Here is a 19,624-nt window from a genome sequence, read left to right on the forward strand (position 1 = left end):
GTCTCCTGGCTCCATCTTGTCGCAGTAACCCTGTGACAGATTTCTTATAGTTCTTACAACCTCTGCTTGCTGCAAGAGAAAGGAAGCCTTTTTTTTTTTTTTTTTTTTTTTTTTTTTTTTTACACACTGGTAAGCATGAAAACCCACCTGCCGGGCTCGTGAGGAGAGACACTGTAACAAGCCATACAACTGGTTTTAATTAAGGCTGCGTGCCCGCGTTGCGGATTCCAAGCGTTTTTGCTGCGGATTTTCCGCAGCGGAAACGCTTGTAAAACGCTTGTTAATCCGCATCCCATGGTCCCCAATGAGAATCCGCAAGTTCTATGCCCATGCTGCGGATTTCTCCACAGCGTTTATGCTGCGTTCAAAAATCCGCAGCATGTTCATTAATTTTGCATTTCCGCATGCGGAATTGCCTTATACAATGCAATAAAAAACGCAAGGCAATTCCGCATGTCGAAAACGCGTGAAAAACGCGATAAACGCTTGCGGAATTCTGCATGCGTTTTTCCTGGAGAGGACATGCGGAAATGAAGCAGAAATTTTCTGCTTCATTTCCGCAACGTGGGCACATAGCCTTAGGCTTCACTGACAGCAAGCAGAGATCTTGGGGGGGGGTTAGTGTTGCCTCCGTGAAGCCCTGGGTATTAGTAGTGCCTCTCTTAAACCCTGTGTGTTAGTGGTGCATCTCAAGCCCTGGGGGTTAGTGTTCCTCTCTTAAGCCCTGGAGGGCTAGTGGTGCCTCTCTGAAGCCCTGGGGGGTTAGTGTTGCCTCTCTGAAGCCCTGCGGGTTAGTGGGTGCCTCTCTTAAGGCCTGCGGGTTAGTGGTGCCTCACTTAAGCCCTGAAGGGTTAGTGGTACCCTCTGAAGCCCTGGGGGGTTAGTAGAGCCTTTCTGAAGCCGTGGGGGTTTAGTGGTGCCTCTATTAAGCCCCGGGGGTTTAGTGGTGCCTCTATTAAGCCCTGGGGGGGGGGGGGGGTTAGTGGTGCCTCTCTTAAGCCCTGGGGGGTTAGTGGTGCCTCTCTTAAGCCCTGGGGGGGTGTTAGTGGTGCCTCTCTTAAGCCCTGGGTGTTAGTGGTGCCTCTCTTAAGCCCTGGGGGGGGGTTAGTGGTGCCTCTCTTAAGCCCTGGGGGTTAGTGGTGCCTCTCTTAAGCCCTGGGGGGGGGTTAGTGGTGCCTCTCATGCCCTGGGGGGTTAGTGGTGCCTCTCTTAAGCCCTGGGGGGTTAGTGGTGCCTCTCTTAAGCCCTGGGGGGGGGGGTTAGTGGTGCCTCTCTTAAGCCCTGGGGGGGGGGGTTAGTGGTGCCTCTCTTAAGCCCTGGGGGTTAGTGGTGCCTCTCTTAAGCCCTGGGGGTTAGTGGTGCCTCTCTTAAGCCCTGGGGGGGGGGGTTAGTGGTGCCTCTCTTAAGCCCTGGGGGTTAGTGGTGCCTCTCTTAAGCCCTGCGGGGTAGTGGTGTGCCTTATTTGTGGAAATTAGAGGTTTGGCTGCCCGGCTGGTGAGTGACAGTAATGAACCTGTACTTGATAATGTTCTTTCTCGCTCTAATCAGCCGTCTTATTTTTTCCAGGCACAATATGTATTTTAATGAGTTTAATTACGCTTTTTTGCGTCTCCAGGAGCTTTCAGCGAGCTCCTCATCACCATCGCTGTGCAGACGCTTCGCTTTGTGCCGGTCATTATATAACCTGATTAAATTCAAATGGAAAGTGAAAAACAACTTGAAAAATGAACTAAAAACCGTCCCTCCATCCTGCTGAACTGTAGTAATGCAGCAGCCGCATAACCAGCGCAGGAATGTCGTGTATCAGATCTATGGCCCAAGAGAAGCCACATGGGGGCGCTATAAGGTTCAAGGACACACAGGGCTTTAAAGGAGGGTCTCCAATTTCCTCCCCGCCCAGACTGTAGTAATACCTCTGGTGAGTGGGGTAGGTTAGAATTGGAATAAATATGACTATTTTCCTCCTGAAACAGCGCCACACCTGTCCATAGGTTGTGTCTGGTATTGCAGCTCATCCACATTGAAGTGAATGAGGCTACACTACAATACCACATACAACCTGTGGACTACGGTGGTGCTGTTTCGTTTTTTTTTATAATTCCGGGCAGCCCCATTATCCCTTAATATTCCCGATGGTTTAACTTTCGAAAAGGTTTACATTTTTCAACCGTTTATTTCATTATACTGTATATGTTTATTGCAGCTGGAGCTTAATTTTCCAGATACAAAGTTCCAGATCCGCTGCATAGACAATGACTTGCAAGAAAAGATTATCATCTCCTAATCTTCTGCACCCAACACCCTGGGAGCCCAGACAGAACCTAATCATGTATCTGTGAATACAGGGAGCGCCCCCTAGAGGTGGCTGCAGACAGAATCTTATCATGTATCTCTGTATACAGGGAGCTCCCCCTAGTGGTGACTGCAGACAGAATCTTATCATGTATCTCTGTATAAAGGGTGCTCCCCCTAGTGGTGGCTGCAGACAGAATCTTATCATGTATCTCTGTATAAAGGGTGCTCCCCCTAGTGGTGGCTGCAGACAGAATCTTATCATGTATCTCTGTATAAAGGGCGCTCCCCCTAGTGGTGGCTGCAGACAGAATCTTATGATGTATCCCTGTATACAGGGAGCTCCCCCTAGAGGTGGCTGCAGACAGAATCTTATCATGTATCTCTGTATACAGGGAGCTCCCCCTAGTGGTGGCTGCAGACAGAATCTTATCATGTATCTCTGTATAGAGGGAGCTCCCCCTAGTGGTGGCTAAAAATAGAATCTTATCATGTATCTCTGTATACAGGGAGCTCCTCCTAGTGGTGGCTGCAGACAGAATCTTATGATGTATCCCTGTATACAGGGAGCTCCCCCTAGAGGTGGCTGCAGACAGAATCTTATCATGTATCTCTGTATACAGGGAGCTCCCCCTAGTGGTGGCTGCAGACAGAATCTTATCATGTATCTCTGTATAGAGGGAGCTCCCCCTAGTGGTGGCTGTAGACAGAATCTTATTATGTATCCCTGTATACAGGGAGCTCCCCCTAGAGGTGGCTGCAGACAGAATCTAATGATGTATCCCTGTATACAGGGAGCTCCCCCTAGAGGTGGCTGCAGACAGAATCTTATGATGTATCCCTGTATACAGGGAGCTCCCCCTAGAGGTGGCTGCAGACAGAATCTTATGATGTATCCCTGTATACAGGGAGCTCCCTCTAGTGGTGGCTGCAGACAGAATCTTATCATGTATCTCTGTATACAGGGAGCTCCCCCTAGTGGTGGCTGCAGACAGAATCTTATCATGTATCTCTGTATACAGGGAGCTCCCCCTAGTGGTGGCTGCAGACAGAATCTTATGATGTATCCCTGTATACAGGGAGCTCCCCCTAGAGGTGGCTGCAGACAGAATCTTATGATGTATCCCTGTATACAGGGAGCTCCCCCTAGAGGTGGCTGCAGACAGAATCTTATGATGTATCCCTGTATACAGGGAGCTCCCCCTAGAGGTGGCTGCAGACAGAATCTTATGATGTATCCCTGTATACAGGGAGCTCCCCCTAGAGGTGGCTGCAGACAGAATCTTATGATGTATCCCTGTATACAGGGAGCTCCCCCTAGAGGTGGCTGCAGACAGAATCTTATCATATATCTCTGTATATAGGGAGCTCCCCCTAGTGGTGGCTGAAAATATAATCTTATGTATCTTTGTATGAAGGGAGCTCCCCTAGTGGTGGCTGCAGACAGAATCTTATGATGTATCTCTGTATACATGGAGCTCCCCCTAGTGGTGGCTGAAAATAGAATCTTATCATGTATCTTTGTATGCAGGGAGCTCCCCCTAGTGGTGACTGCACACAGAATCTTATTATGTATCTCTGAATGCAGGGACCTCCCCCTAGTGGTGACTGCAGACAGAATCTTATTATGTATCTCTGTATGCAGGGACCTCCCCCTAGTGGTAGCTTCAGACAGAATCGTATGATGTATCCATGTATACAGGGAGTGCCCTCTAGAGGTGGCTGCAGACAGAATCTTATGATGTATCCCTGTATACAGGGAGCTCCCCCTAGAGGTGGCTGCAGACAGAATCTTATGATGTATCCCTGTATACAGGGAGCTCCCTCTAGAGGTGGCTGCAGACAGAATCTTATGATGTATCCCTGTATACAGGGAGCTCCCCTTAGAGGTGGCTGCAGACAGAATCTTATCATATGTATCTGTATATAGGGAGCTCCCCCTAGTGGTGGCTGCAGACAGAATCTTATCATGTATCTTTGTATGCAGGGAGCTCCCCCTAGTGGTGGCTGCAGACAGAATCTTATGATGTATCCCTGTATACAGGGAGCTCCCCCTAGAGGTGGCTGCAGACAGAATCTTATGATGTATCCCTGTATACAGGGAGCTCCCTCTAGAGGTGGCTGCAGACAGAATCTTATGATGTATCCCTGTATACAGGGAGCTCCCCCTAGAGGTGGCTGCAGACAGAATCTTATCATATGTCTCTGTATATAGGGAGCTCCCCCTAGTGGTGGCTGAAAATATAATCTTATGTATCTTTGTATGAAGGGAGCTCCCCTAGTGGTGGCTGCAGACAGAATCTTATCATGTATCTTTGTATGCAGGGAGCTCCCCCTAGTGGTGGCTGCAGACAGAATCTTATGATGTATCTCTGTATACATGGAGCTCCCCCTAGTGGTGGCTGAAAATAGAATCTTATCATGTATCTTTGTATGCAGGGAGCTCCCCCTAGTGGTGACTGCACACAGAATCTTATTATGTATCTCTGTATGCAGGGACCTCCCCCTAGTGGTGACTGCAGACAGAATCTTATTATGTATCTCTGTATGCAGGGACCTCCCCCTAGTGGTGACTGCAGACAGAATCTTATTATGTATCTCTGTATGCAGGGAGCTCCCCCTAGTGGTGGCTGCAGACAGAATCTTATCATGTATCTCTATATACAGGGAGCTCCCCCTAGTGGTGGCTGCAGACAGAATCTTATCATGTATCTCTGTATTCAGGGACCTCCCCCTAGTAGTAGCTTCAGACAGAATCTTATGGTGTATCTCTATATAAAGGGAGCTCCCCCTAGTGGTGGCTGCAGACAGAATCTTATGATGTATCCCTGTATACAGGGAGCTCCCCTAGTGGTGGCTGCAGACATTATCTTATCATGCATCTCTGTATACAGGGAGCTCCCCCTAGTGGTAGCTGCAGACAGAATCTTATCATATATCTCTGTATGCAGGGAACTCCCCCTAGTGGCTGCAGAGAGAATCTTATCATATATCTCTATATACAGGGAGCTCCCTCTAGTGGTGGCTGCAGACAGAATCTTATCATATATCTCTATATACAGGGAGCTCCCCCTAGTGGTAGCTGCAGACAGAATCTTATCATATATCTCTGTATACAGGGAGCTCCCCCCAGTGGTGGCTGCTGGGAGACAGTGTTATCACTAGCAGGCTCTCCTGCATGGTGTCTTTCCTGTACCTTTGTGGCCCTTTGTCTCAGGGCTGTATACACTAGATGCCTATAAAGCTGTTTCTCTGCGGTCCCGGCTTTGACAAGACTCAATATAAATTCTGTGTGCAGAGATACGATGTTCTTGCTTTTTCCCTAATACCTAAATGAAAACATGAAATGCTAATTCCATGCTCCAGTGCTGGGGACCGGTGGCCATTATTTCCTCCTGGGTACAGAGCGGCTGGTATCGGTGGTGGCGACGACCCCCCTGTGATCTGATCATCTATGGTGACGTTGGGGCAGAATGTGACGCTGCTTGTTTTCTTGAAGTGGCGCAGAGGAAATCACAGCCCTGAGCCTCCCGCTGACACAATTATGGCTGCCATTCCTCGTGATGTCATCAGCCCGGCGGCAGTTCTGCTGTTTAATTTTATACTTGTTTTTTCCCTTCTTTCTAGGCTGCTGCTGATTCACATAATCTTCCGTTACTGATTTTCGGTCAGGGCGCAGCAGCAGCACTCTATGGATTATATTTCATCCATCATGATCTCCTATTGATTTTTTATTCAACATCATTTATCTCTACATTTCATGCTGATTTTTAGGCTTTTCCCAGCGCTGCTCCCGATGATTGACAGGTCTCTCCCATAGCCAGAGCCCTGTCACTCGCTGGGAAGAGCCGGACGCATCTTGTCTCCGGCTACGGTCACAGGCCGGATCTTCTAGCCAGACTCTGATTCCTGTTGCCCAGATGACAGGCTCCTATTAATGTTCTCCATTCATTATTTGCATTCTTTTTAAAGTACTTTTTTTTTTTTATCTTCTCTTTCTTTTTGACCGAATGGATGTTGCACCAAATAATAATGTTTGATGATTCTTTGCAAATTCAAAGACACTTAATTTTTTGGCTCTTTTGTGCCTTTTTAGAATAAAAAAAAAAAAGCACGATCCTTTCAGTAAACATTAAATTGTCCCACGGTGGTCTTAAACTGCCAATAGAAAAAAAAATGGATTTTGCACTTTATTAGGGTATTGTTATTTCCCTTCAAATTTTGCAACATTTAGAAAAGTCACAAGTGATAAATTAAGGTAAGACAGATAAACAAAACCACAGCAGTAATGGGGAAAAAACAAACAAACAAGCCAAGTAAAGTCAACTTATTTAAATAATAAATAAGCCTCTAATAATAATAATCATAAAAAAATAATATTAGAATGACTATTATTCCAAAAGCAGAGCTGAAGCAAAGATAATCATCCCCTTAAGTGTTTTCTAGTGCAAATTATTTGTATTCAGGCTTAGTCCTTGGTGGGTTTATTATACTTTTTATTTAATATGCTTTGCTTATATAGTGCCTTAATATTCCAGAGCTCATTATTATCACTGTCCCCATTGGGGCTCACAATCTACATTCCTTATCAGGATGTCTTTGGAGTGTGGGAGCAAACCAGAGGAAACCCAGCAACACTGGGAGAACATACAAACTCCTTGCAGATGTTGTCCTTGGTGGGACTTGAACCCAGGACCCCAGCGCTGCAAAGCAACAGTACTAACCACTGAGCCACCCTGCTGTCCTATTATATTGTTCATTATACCATTTGTCATACATTGTTTCCATCATTACACGGTATTGTATCAGTTATATATTGCACCTATGATATTTTCTGCAGCTCTGCTTATGCTCTTTATTGCTAGATATTTTGTATGTGTTGTTGATACACTGCTCAAAAAAAAAGGGAACACTTAATAGAATATAACTCCAAGTAAATCAAACTTCTGTGAAATCAAACTGTCCACTTAGGAAGCAACACTGATTGACAATCAATTTCACATGCTGTTGTGCAAATGGAATAGACAATAGATGGAAATTATTGGCAATTATCAAGATACCCTCAATAAAGGAGTGGTTCTGCAGGTGGGGACCACAGACCACATCTCAGTACCAATGCTTTCTGGCTGATGTTTCGATCACTTTTGAATGTTGCTTGTGCTTTCACACTCGTGTAGCATGAGACAGACTCTACAACCCACAGAAGTTGCTCAGGTAGTGCAGCTCATCCAGGATGGCACTTCAATGTGAGCTGTGGCAAGAAGGTTTGCTGTGTCTGTCAGCGTAGTGTCCAGAGGCTGGAGGCGCTACCAGGAGACAGGCCAGTACACCAGGAGACGTGGAAGGAAACGTAGGAGGGCAACAACCCAGCAGCAGGACCGCTACCTCCGCCTTTGTGCAAGGAGGAACAGAAGGAGCACTGCCAGAGCCCTGCAAAATGACCTCCAGCAGGCCACAAATGTGCATGTGTCTGCACAAACGGTTAGAAACCGACTCCATGAGGGTGGTATGAGGGCCCGACGTCCACAGATGGGGGTTGTGCTCACAGCCCAACACCGTGCAGTACTCTTGGCATTTGCCACAGAACACCAGGATTGGCAAAGTCGCCACTGGCGCCCTGTGCTCTTCACAGATGAAAGCAGGTTCACACTGAGCAGATGTGACAGATGTGACAGAGTCTGGAGGCGCCGTGGAGAGCGATCTGCTGCCTGCAACATCCTTCAGCATGACCGGTTTGGCAGTGGTTCAGTAATGGTGTGGGGTGGCATTTCTTTGGAGGGCCGCACAGCCCTCCATGTGCTCGCCAGAGGTAGCCTGACTGCCATTAGGTACCGAGATGAGATCCTCAGACCCCTTGTGAGACCATATGCTGGTGAGGTTGGCCCTGGGTTCCTCCTAACGCAGGACAATGCCAGACCTCATGTGTCTGGAGTGTGTCAGCAGTTCCTGCAAGATGAAGGCATTGAAGCTATGGACTGGCCCGCCTGTTCCCCAGACCTGAATCCGATTGAGCACATCTGAGACACCATGTCTCGCTCCATCCACCAACGTCACGTTGCACCACAGACTGTCCAGGAGTTGGCGGATGCTTTAGTCCAGGTGTGAGAGGAGATCCCACAGGAGACCATCCGCAACCTCATCAGGAGCATGCCCGGGCGTTGTAGGGAGGTCATACAGGCACGTGGAGGCCACACACAATACTGAGCCTCATTTTGACTTGTTTTAAGGACATTACATCAAAGTTGGATCAGGCAGTAGTGTGTTTTTCCACTTTAATTTTGGGGTTGACTCCAAATCCAGGCTTCCATTGGTTAATAAATTTGATTTCCATTGATGATTTTTGTGTGATTTTGTTGTCAGCACATTCAACTTTGTACAGAACAAAGTATTCAATGAGAATATTTCATTCATTCAGATCTAGGATGTGTTATTTGAGTGTTCCCGTTATTTTTTTGAGCAGTGTACATTGTTTCACTCGTACATTGTACGAAACCTTTTCTTTTCAGTTTTTGGCCCTAATAGATGATATTAATGGGATTCCTGCACTGATACAAGGTTTTGTTTTGCAGATGATACAGCTGTGCTTACATTGAGAGCTTATAGAGGTAATATATAGATTTCTATAGGTGCCATATCATAGCCCCATACTATATGTTATGGCCCCGGACTATAGAACAGAAAGAGACCCACTGATGATGTTATCAATAGACTGAAAGATGCAGTGAAATATCCAGCAACGCTGCAATCAATGCAACAAGTCATCAAAAGAGGGGAATTAATAGACTCAGAGTAATGATGGTGAGAGTAGTCCTCTCAGGTAAGAGGGGTCCCCCGTGGTGCTCGGAGAGGAGCAGGACCCTGACTCATTTCAAGCTAGTTATTGATTGGTCAATAAGCATGTGTGTGTGTTCATTAAATATCTGATATAAAGTGACTTATTCTTTCTACCAGGTATTGATCATCATTGTGGACGCATTAATGATCCCACTGCGGCAGCTCCTCGGAAGCTTCTTGACTCGTAGGAGCCACGCAGCTGCCATTACGTTCCTGCTTATTAACATCCTTCAGGCCTCTGTGAACAGCAAGTCTTCTCATTGGGCCGTCAGTAGGACGTAGTGATTGTGATACATGCCAAACACCGCCAGGCCGACAGTACACGTGCATTAAAATAACCAGGAGGCTGGCACTGCACTGATTGCCAGCTCTTCCGACCCGTAGGAACCACCAAATGGCACTAAAGAAATGACTAACCTTCAGTATCACAGCACGCTGTAAAGCTGGGAGCTTCTTTAGAAGATAACACTGACATCTAGTGGCCAAAATCAAAACTGCCATATTTCAGAATTAATTTTTACGAGTATAATTAAAGGAAACCTAGATAATGTGCATTATTATCTAATATATTTAACCCTGGTGTTAATTTTAGAGGAAACATCAGGATTTATTGCCTCTAATAATGGGCCACGTAGTCTCAAAATCAGATATCTGAGCCTTGTGTGACGATATGTAATTTTCAACCCCCGTTCTTTCATTGCTTTTTGCAATATGATTCACTTATATAGGAGGGGTTTTCTCCCCACTGATATTCTGTAGGGGTGCAGAGGTGAGTAAAAAAAAAAAGGATTTTAGAAACGATAGGTAAAGGAACAAATCATCAGTGTCTATGGTAGGTGTGCATGAAGTGTATGAGGATGCTAGATGGGCCCCTAGCGCTAGGGAGACCCACAGAAAATAGTTTCACAGTTTGGGAGCCCAGGTAATGAATAACATAGTGGCCGACTTGTTGATGGTGGAAATATTCCCTAGGGGGTTTATGTGCCTGAACCAACCAATCCCCTGAAGGAGTGTAGTTCGAGGGTGAGGTCATCAACCATGTCACCTATTCTAAAAATTCATGCTGAGGACCAGGGCCTGATCATTCTGGCCGTCAGGTTCTCTGGCTTCCCCTGCTTTCTATTAGATAGTGGTTACCTGTAGCCACCACAAGAGGGAGCGTGTACATTCAACGTTTGCAACTTCTATTGTGTATAATACTAGCTGTATAAATCCATGCCCTCTAGTGGCTTAAGGCAAACACAATATTATGTATCTCTGTATGCAGGCAACTCCACCTAGTGGTGGCTGCAAGCAGACACAATTATATAATTCAGAGATGTATACAGAGAGCTCCCTCTAGTGGTGACTGCAGACAAAATCTTATCATGTATCTCTGTATGCAGGGAGCTCCCTCTAGTGGTGGCTGCAGGGAGCTCCCCCTAACAGTGGCTTCAAGCCACACAATATTATCATGCATCTGTATACAGGGAGCTCCCCCTAGTGGTGACTGCAGATAGAAGATTATCATGCATCTATATACAGGGAGCTCCCCCTAGTGGTGGCTGCAGACACAATATTATGTATCTCTGTATGCAGGTAGCTCCCTCTAGTGGTAGCTGCAGACAGAATCTTATCATGTATCTCTGTATACAGGGAGCTCCCCCTAGTGGAGACTGTAGACAGAATCTTATCATGTATCTCTGTATACAGGGAGTTCCCCCTAGTGGTGACTGTAGACAGAATCTTATCATGTATCTCTGTATACAAGGAGCTCCCCCTAGTGGTGACTGCAGACAGAATCTTATCATGTATCTCTGTATACAGGGAGCTCCCTCTAGTGGTGGCTGCAGACACAATCTTATCATGTATCTCTGTATATAGGGAGTTCCTCCTGGTGGTGACTGCATACAGGATCTTATCATGTATCTCTATATACAGGGAGCTCCCCCTAGTGGTGGCTGCAGACAGAATCTTATCATGTATCTCTATATACAGGGAGCTCCCCCCTAGTGGTAGCTGCAGACAGAATCTTATCATGTATCTCTATATACAGGGAGCTCCCCCTAGTGGTAGCTGCAGATAGATTCTTATCATGTATCTCTATATACAGGGAGCTCCCCCAAGTGGTGGTTGCAAGCAAAATCTTATCATATATCTCTATATAAAGGGTGCTCCCCCTAGTGGTGGCTGCAGGCAGAATCTTATCATATATCTCTGTATACGGGGAGCTCCCCCTAGTGGTGGCTGCAGATAGATTCTTATCATGTATCTCTATGCAGAAATCTCCCTCTAGTGGTGGCCTGATTTTAGACACAGAGAATCTTGCCATGTATTTTCCCATACACAAAGCCCCTTTTGCTGTAGCTGAAGATAGAGGAGCTATGATTTTTATATAAATCTCTCTATGCAAATAGAGGATGAAATTTAGCACAGAATTCAGGATCTAAAAGAAAGCAGATTGGTGAACATTAATTATAACGCAGAGGACATGTGTTGGAGTGCCCAGAGGAAAGCAAGACCTAGGCTGGGTATCACCATAGGATGGGACCGTAGGATTTTTGGGTTTGATGTGTTGCTTGTATGTGTTTATTTGCTTCGGTTTGAGGGGAGGGTAGCGGTGAGGACGTCACACAGATCTGCGGGGTCTGGGGATTTTGATGTCTTTGCTTTGTTCTCCACTCTCACAGTTTCTGCTCGTACTTCACATATTCCATTGACATTTCTTTCTTTCTTCCTTTCATCCTGGTCCCTCTTCATCTCTCCTCTTCTCTTTTTACCTCCTTCCCTCCAGTCCTCTTCAGCATCTCTCAGACTCGGTGTCACTAATAATCTGTGAAGCTCTCAGAGATATAAGAAGGATTTTATAGCGAATTCCAAAAACTAAGTGTCTGGCAGCATCACCCGCCCCTCGCTGGGTATCTGTCTCCCTGGACCCGAAGTGAAGTGTCAGTCATTGGGGACTTTCATCTTCAACAAGAAACTGTATAGCGATTCTATGGTCATGTAACCTGCAATTACGGAAGGGGAATATATTTGCATTGTGGCTGTTTGTGATATTTCTCTCAGGTGATGGCAGAGGAAATGCATCTTCATAGTGACATTGTGCAATGAGGAAAACAACAAAGTTACAAACTCCTTTTCCCCTTCTTGTCTATGATCCATGGAAACTGAAAAAAGAAGCATCTACTAAAAGAAACGTGGCCACTCTTCCGCTCATTAAGGCCGTGTTCACACATAACATTAATGCTGCATTTTTTTCTACAGGTGTCCATACTGTAATAACAAAGCTATAAAGGGACGCTGTTATCTCAAAAAATGCTCTAAAACTACAGTAATCAGTAAATAGATAAAAAGACTCAGATTCTACTCATGTTTCTACTCTCTTTCATTTCCCGCTGAGCGCCCACAAATGAAGCCAGTGCTGCGCGCTGATGAATACGACCCAGGAGTCCTCCCCAGTATGTGCACTCACTTAGAAGTCCCCCTTATTATGTACGCTTGCTTAGGAGTCCTCCCTATTATGTGCTCTCACTTAGAAATCCTTCTCACTATGTGCACTCGCTTAGTAGTCCTCCTCATTAGGTGCGCTCGCTTAGGAGTCCTCCCGATTATGTGCTCTCGCTTAGGAATCCTCCCCATTATGTGCGCTCGCTTAGGAGTCCTCCCCATTATGTGTGCTCGCTTAGGAGTCCTCCTCATTATGTGTGAGCTCGCTTAGGAGTCCTCCTCATTATGTGTGAGCTCGCTTAGGAGTCCTCCTCATTATGTGTGCTCGCTTAGGAGTCCTCCTCATTATGTGTGAGCTCGCTTAGGAGTCCTCCTCATTATGTGTGAGCTCGCTTAGGAGTCCTCCTCATTATGTGCGCTCGCTTAGGAGTCCTCCCCATTATGTGTGAGCTCGCTTAGGAGTCCTCCCCATTATGTGTGAGCTCGCTTAGGAGTCCTCCCCATTATGTGCGCTCGCTTAGGAGTCCTCCCTATTATGTGTGAGCTCGCTTAGGAGTCCTCCTCATTATGTGCGCTCGCTTAGGAGTCCTCCCCATTATGTGCTCTCGCTTAGGAGTCCCCGCCATGCATCAGTAAACAGCACACAGAGCGTTTGCAGCTGCACAGTGGGGGGGGGATGTAATAGCGTAGAAACATAAAAGTGACCGATTCAGAATCGGCGTCTTTAATATATTTTCTGATTACTGTCGTTTTGGGGTGAGGGGGTGGAGTCGCAATAAAATAAGTCAGTTATATAAATGGGGGTAACATATACTGATGAGAAACCTTGCATTAAAGTATCCTTATATATCCTACAGTTATCTTCTCCTGAGCCTGGAGTGGATGATAACAGGGAGCAATAGATTGCATGAAAGTGTTCTACAGCCAGATTCTCCCAAACTTGAAATAGATGATAACAGGGAGCAATCGATTGTAGTGACCTATCCTGCAGCCAGATTCTGCCCAGCCTGAAATAGCTGATAACAGGGAGCAATCGATTGCTTCCACCTGTCCTACAGCCAGTCATTCTCCACCCCTAAGGAAGCCCTTCTTGCAAAAATGCAGGGGCGAATATATTATTGGTGCAGCCGCACAGGGGCACAAGAGGTGAGGGGGGCACTACCAGCTCCAAAGCAGGTGGAATTGTGTATTATGGACTGTAAGGGGCCCATATATAGTTTCTGCACAGTATGTGCTGCCAGTGCAAAAAGAGGTGAGGGGGGCACTACCAGCTCCAAAGCAGGTGGAATTGTGTATTATGGACTGTAAGGGGCCCATATATAGTTTCTGCACAGTATGTGCTGCCAGTGCAAAAACATATCCCCTAATCCTTTCTATATCCGCATGTGATGTGGTGTAGGTGCAGTAGAAGACTTACCGATCGCTGTCATCCCCGGTTCCCAGCGCTGCTCCACTCCTCTCCCGGATCACATGACTTTGGATCTGGCTGGCTGGATCACTCAAGGGTTTATATGTGGATCCATAGAATTACATTGTGAAAGTGACTTCTGTATGATCCGGCTAATCTGATTTGAAATCACAGTGATAAGGAAGAGGAGCGGAGCGACGCTGGAAACTGGGGAACATGGCAAACAGTGACTATTTGAATGCACCTTCACTAGATACTTCATAAAAAAGGATTATTGGCTACATTTTCTGCTGGGAGTCTTCCTTTGATGGCTAGTAATAGGAGGAAATACATTTTACTCACTTGTCCTAATTGACTACAGTCATCCTGTCCCAAGCCTGAAATGGCTGATAACAGGGAGTAACAGATTATACTCACCAGTCCGATATGGCAATGACAAGATTGCATTTACCTATGCAGAAATTAGGAGTCAGACTGCAGAGTTGGGGCCCCTGCTGCCCCCTGTAATGCTGGAGTTTTGGTTCAGCACTCCGGACAGTTCCAGACTCCTCTTCTTCTGATCCTATACTATGCAATACTGTTATTAAAGGGGGTGTCTGGGACTTTTGCATTAAGAGAGGTCATCAATATATGGCCGGCTGCAGCAACTATACAGTTAATGGATCTGTGGTGTGCAGCTCCGCATCTGAGCACTTCCGGACGTGGCTGGCACCGAAAACAACTGATTGGCGAGGGTGCCGGGTGTCGCACCTCCAATGATCAGATATTGATTACCTATCGCAGGCCATCAATGTAAAAGTTCTGGACAATCCCTTGAAATTTTAATACATTGAGTCCCAAATTCAGACTTTGCCTCCAGGGTACCCGACGCCTGCAGCTTATCTGCCACAGCCATTACGTTCAATTTGTAATTTGTAGTTCTCCTTTGTCAGATATTTCCAGTAATTGTCTATAAAGAGGGGGCAGGTTCTGATTCGCCGTCACTTGTTATCCAGCATTTTGTGTCCATTACAGGACACGCAGTACCAGCCGCACACACGTGAATGCTCATTACATTATTAGACTGGTACAAAGGCTTCCATTCATCTGCTGCATGCAGCGCCCGTCCCCGGAGCTGGAAGCCTCTTCAACATAAAAAGTAATATCCTATTTTCACAAAGCAAGCGTACCCAGAAAATGGCTGCGAGATGTCCCCCACATGTGAGGAGAGAGTGCTGATGTCACAATGTTACAAAAGGAGGCAAAACTATAGAGGGTGCGCCCAGACCTTGTACCTTATGGGACCCAAAGGCACCTCTGACATAGCGGGTGGGGGGTCTGTTACAGATTTTATCTCGTCAAGCTGTACAATCAGTCCGGTCTGCGGACAGCATGGTCTAGAGAAGGAGAAGCTGAGCAGAACAATATATGGGTTTGTGGGATAAGATTCAGTAAAACTTTCATTTTAATCATTGATATCCCTGGGGTTTGTATGTATGAGTCCAGTGGGCGGTCCTAGTCAGTGATTGACAGCTATCTCTACATGGAAAACTGTCAATCAATGACTAGGAACGCCCACAGGACTCATACATACAAACACCGGGGATTTCAATGATTAAAATTCAAGTATTACTAAATCTTTTCCCACAAAATGTCTATTAATCTGATCAGCTCCACACATCACATCCTGCCCGTGGGATCATATACTATTTTCAACATGATAGATTTTCTTTAAAGGGGGTGTCCACTACTCTCAATTGCTATATTCCCCAATGTAAAATCAAAACAGCCTATACTCCCCTCTCTGGTGTCAGTGCTGGGTCTCCCAGGGCTTGCTTGACTGTATCATGTTGTTACGGATCCGGGTGGTGGAACCTCTGTGCTGCGGTGCAAGGAGGGACCAGAGGGGCGTAACTAGGTATCAACTCGGACCGACCAAGGTCATATGGCGGCTCAATCAACTCCGTGACCAGGGAGGGACCGAGCAGAGGGACCAGGTGCTACTCTGGGACCGAACTGGTATGAGAGCAGGTGACTCCCACGGGTCAGAAGGCAGGGACTGACCGGTACAGCAGATGAGCACGGCAGGCAGGCTGGCGGGTGATCCGGGCAGACGGACTGGCAGGCACGGCAGGTAACAGGCAGGAGCCTCCAGGTAGGCTGGCTGGTAGGCACGGCTGGTAACAGGCAGGTGCTTCTAGGTAAGCAGGCTGGCAGGCACGGCAGGTAACAGGCAGTAGCCTCCAGGTAGGCTGGCTGGCAGGCACAGCAGGTAACGGGCAGGTGCTTCCAGGTAAGCAGGCGGGCAGAGCCCATAGACAGACTGGCGGACTGGCAGTAGGCAGACTATCGGGCTGCAGAGTAGACAAGCAGACGGACTGGACTAGTAGTCCGGATGGCTGACTGGACTTGTAGACTGGCTGGCGGGCTGGACTTGTAGTCTGGCTGGCGGGCTGGACTGGTAGTCAGGCTAGCAGCGGGACCTGAGGGCTGAAGCAGAGTATCACACACAAAGCTACTACCTTGCACGGGCACCTCCATATTGGAGGAGGTGCCTTTTATAGGGGAAGTCCTCCGGGCATTGGCCGGGGACTTTTTAGGACGGCGCACGCGGCCCCTTCAAGAGGGCGGGAGCGCGCGCGCGCCCTAAGCACAGGGCCAGGGAAGCTGCGTGCACAAGCAGCAGCTGCAGGGAAGACGCCGGCGCAGGACCGCAACGGTAAGGGGGACGGCGTCTCTGCCAGGCAGGAGGCAGAGACGCCAATGCTACACATGTCAGGTGAGCTCTGGGGCCAATCAGTGGCTGCTAATGGGATGCTTTACTCTCAATTCCTCCGGATGTAAGTAACATCCAGAGAAAGTCAGAAAAAGCAGCAACTCTCACTGCTGCCGGGTGTCAGTTTTGTCCGAAGGAGATGAGAGTGAAGCGGTGCATTAGAAACTGCTGACTGGCTGCAGGGCTCCCGTGACATAACATTACACGAGCTCTGGGAGAGCACCAGAGGTGAGTATAAGTTGTTTTGTTTTTTTACATTGTGGAATATAACAATTGAAAGAAAATTATTCGAATAGTGGACAACCCGTTTAAGACATTGGATTCATCCCAAACTGCCATACATAATATCTTACATTGAGCTCAGTGTGATGGGAAGAGCCTTAAAGACAGGGGAGGAGAGCAGGGACTGTGCCTTAGGTCGGGTGCAGATGACCGCATGGTCTCCATCCAAGAAAAACAGTCCGATTATGCTAATTAGATTCTGATTAGAGTGTGATCAGAGTGCGATCTGTTTTTCTCGGAGGTGGAGAATTAAAAAAATAGTTTCTCTATATTCTCCATTCTGTCAGTCCGTTAATATAGGACCACACTGGGATGTCATCCTACAGTAGTTTGGTCCAATGTTTTCCAAGGATCCATAGACATGAATGGGAGATTGCCATCTGATTACTGGAAGCAAATCTTGCATGCTGTGATTTTTTCTTGGATCACTCGGTCTGAAGAAAAAATTTCACATGTGCACGACCCCATAGAATAACAGTGGTCCGAGTGTCATCAGATGTTTTGACGGATCACACTTGGACCGAAACTATGGTCGTCTGCACGAACCCTTACTATGGAGCTGAGGTGACTCTGGGACTAAATGACAGCTCCATAGCTGTTAACAATGGCTTGCAGGATCCAGCTAGAAGAGGGCAGGAGCAGAAGTGGCTAAAACAAGAAGAGATATTGGCATGGAAAATTTTGACTTACGCGTCTTTCAGACGTCCGGATATTTCCAGTATTGGAAAACCAGTACCGGAGATGTCCGTGTGCCGCCTATGTGCTGCATCAGGATCACACGTACTGGCGCCTGTGAATCAGTGTACAGCTAACGCTGTTCCCAAGTGCCGGGTGCTGAGCGCTGCCCTCATCATTGTCCCCTGCTTGCGCTGTGATCAGCGTGAGCAAGGGACAATGATGAGAGTAGTATTCTGCTCCCGCTGTATCCTAGTGTAAAAATAAGAATAAAATAAAAAAAAACTTATGTCCCCCGCTGTAATCCATCTGACCACTCACGCCAAGGAGAATGACTCGCTGCAGCGAGCAAGCCCGGAGCTGCGCTCAGTGAGTGACAGGAACCGCTCGATTCCTGTAACTGTCAATGAGACTTCTGCACCTCTTGACAGGTATTTTGGCCCACTCCTCATGAGCAAACTGCTAAAGTTGTCTCGTGTTTGAAGGTTGCCTTTTCCAGACGGCATGTTTCAGCTCTTTCCAAAGATGCTCAATAGGATTTAGGTCAGGGCTCATAGAAGCCACTTCAGAATAGTCCAATGTTTTCCTCTTAGACATTCTTGGGTGTTTTTAGCTGTGTGTTTTGGGTCATTATCGTGGTGCAAGACCCATGACCTCCGACTGAGACCAAGCTTTCTGACGCTGGGCAGCACATTTCTCTCTAGAATCCCTTGATAGTCTTGAGATTTCATTGTACCCTGCACAGATTCAAGACACCCTGTATCAGATGCAGCAAAGCAGCCCCAGAATATAACAGAGCCTCCTCCATGTTTCACAGTAGGGACAGTGTTCTTTTCTTGATATGCTTCATTTTTCTGTCTGTGAACATAGAGCTGATGTGCCTTGCCAAAAACTTCCATTTTTGTCTCATCTGTCCATAGGACATTCTCCTAGAAGCTTTGTGGCTTGTCAACATGTAGTTTGGCAAATTCCAGTATGGCTTTTTTATGATTTTTTTCAACAATGGTGTCTCTTTTGTCACATTATTTTCAGGGGTACCATCATTTCTGTCCAGGCCTATTTCATGAGTTTAATTTTTTTTTTTAATTCTGTGGTAGCAGGGTTGAAAAGCAATGTCTGACTTTCATTTGTTCATTTTCATATATTTTTAATTTATTATTACTTTTGTCAGATTCAAGTTATTTCTGTGACCATTGTGGGTTTTTCATTCATTAAACGAGGGGTGCCATTTTGACCATGTGTGTATAATGTGCAAGTACAATAAATGAACTAGCAGGGGCAGACTGGTACAGCGGAGAGAGGAATCAGCCCTTGCGGGTTTACTATCTTCAGGATGCACAATGTATCAGTCTGAATTGTATCAATGTGTCATATATTACCAGGATTAGGGTGCAGTCAGACGGTCATATAAATTGGACTGAGATAGGCCTGCAGAGCATGGACTGGCCGGAGGCTCTGCCTACCTGAGTGTGACAGCCAGGGGTGTAATGACAACGGTCACAGAGGTCATGCCCACTCCCGTGCGGGTGAGCAGTCCGCTGACGCCAGCAGAAACTTCCTCGGACGCACATCTAGTTGTATTGTATTGTGGTGCACAGACCAGTCGGTTCCATGCTCAGCAATACACGATGCCGGCCAATCAGAGGCGAGCAGGTGACGTTGGCGTGCACGTGACTGGAGGCACATGGCAGTGACGTCATCCGCTCCCATCGCTTGCAAGCTGAAGTCAGCTACTGGCTTCAGAAGAGGACGCAGCGCGGTGGTGGAGCTTAGGGAAGGTGAGTGTAATGGTTTATTTTTTTTTTCAATGCTATTAAAAACAGTGGCAGAACGGGGGAGATATATACCAGGATGGGGGAGATATATACCAGGATTGAAGACATATATACAGTTGAAACCAGTAGTTTACATACACTATATAAAAAGACACACGCATGTTTTTCTCAATA

The sequence above is a fragment of the Phyllobates terribilis genome, unplaced genomic scaffold, assembly GCF_046119375.1.
Source record: "Phyllobates terribilis strain yellow unplaced genomic scaffold, ASM4611937v1 Scaffold_8__6_contigs__length_399053987, whole genome shotgun sequence".
NCBI lineage: Eukaryota > Metazoa > Chordata > Amphibia > Anura > Dendrobatidae > Phyllobates > Phyllobates terribilis.